At 39.2% G+C, this 1292-nt stretch overlaps 1 protein-coding gene across 1 annotated transcript in view; it reads right to left on the bottom strand.

The window, feature by feature from the left end:
* Positions 1-1292, bottom strand: part of Heatr5a (HEAT repeat containing 5A) — a 179247-nt gene that overhangs the window by 77118 nt on the left and 100837 nt on the right. The gene's annotated exons all lie outside the window — the stretch shown is intronic.

Genomic DNA, 1292 nt, shown 5'->3' with positions numbered 1-1292 from the left:
TTTGAACAATCATCTACCCTTTATTATTTTTACATTATTTATAATAGCTACTAGGGGCATCTGTTATTTTTGCCTGTCTTACATATCTTTCCTCGTTTTTAGATAATGGCATCCTGGTGTCTTTCCTCAGCTTTTACTCTATGTGGTTGCTCTGGAGCTGACAGGTTTGTCTCACACTGAGATTTTGAAAGCTCTCAAGACTTCAGCTGCAAATACTGGGAAAGAAACACTGTCTTTTTATAAGGACCCAGGTACTGAGAAAGCCATCTTGTTATCATTCAGAAAGAGCAAACCTCTTAATAAATCTAGTGTAGATCAAAGTGAGCTAACTAATTCCTTGCAATTTTCTTTCTGCTGCCTAAGTGAGCTGTAATTGTACTTTTAAGACTTGCAACTGGACAAGGGCTAAAAATACAAGAGCTCCTCTTAATTTGGTTCAGTTATAATACTTTAATATTATTGTAGTTCTGTGTATACCCTTTTTTTTTTTTACTGTCTCCCTAACCACACAGTGGCATTACTTTCTGGGAAGAAGTGAGGAGACTGCTAACAAACTGCTAAATTGCTCTGGTCTCCCTAGCTGCTAGACATCAGGAGTTGCATCTGAACCATAATGAGATATATCCTTGGATGAATGGTGCCAGAGGATGGTCAAAAAATGATTTTGCTGCTTTTCTTAACTCTGCCTAGATTATTCAACATACCAAACACAATCAATAAAAAAGATTATAAAAAGAGTAACTTGAATTCTTCCTAAATCTAGAAAAAAAAAAGCAGTATGATACACATAATGTTTTATTCTGGAAATAATAAAGACAAAACATGACTAGCTAGTACAATTTAGTGTTGTGCTGCTTGCTGAGATACTTTATAGAAGATTTCACTACTAAAGTCTATTTCCTCAAGTTAGCAGAAAAGTGTTAATCATGAAAATTAAGCCAAAGCTATAAATGACCTCTTTTACCTAGCACTTTGCTTTTACTTAAAGCTTTATAAGATTTCTTTCACAAATGTATATATTTTTTAATATACTGTGCAACTAGTGATGTATTATAAAAGATTATGAGGACCGAGGGCCGCCGGATCCTGAACAGACCCAGAGTGCAGGCCCGGCAAGTGAGTGAGACGACTGAGGCCGCGGGATCCTGAATAGACCCAGAGTGCAGGCCCGGCGAGTGGGTGAGAAGACCCGGGCCCGCTGGATCCTGAATAGACCCAGAGCCCAGGCCCTGTGAGTGAGTGAGACCACCCAGGGCCCGCAGATCTTCATTCGACCCAGAGTGCAGGCCCAG

This window comes from Octodon degus, unplaced genomic scaffold, assembly GCF_000260255.1.
Source record: "Octodon degus isolate 3935 unplaced genomic scaffold, OctDeg1.0 scaffold00086, whole genome shotgun sequence".
Classification (NCBI taxonomy): Eukaryota; Metazoa; Chordata; class Mammalia; order Rodentia; family Octodontidae; genus Octodon; species Octodon degus.
Note: the sequence above shows the minus strand (reverse complement) of the source record. Positions and strands in the feature narration are given on the sequence as shown.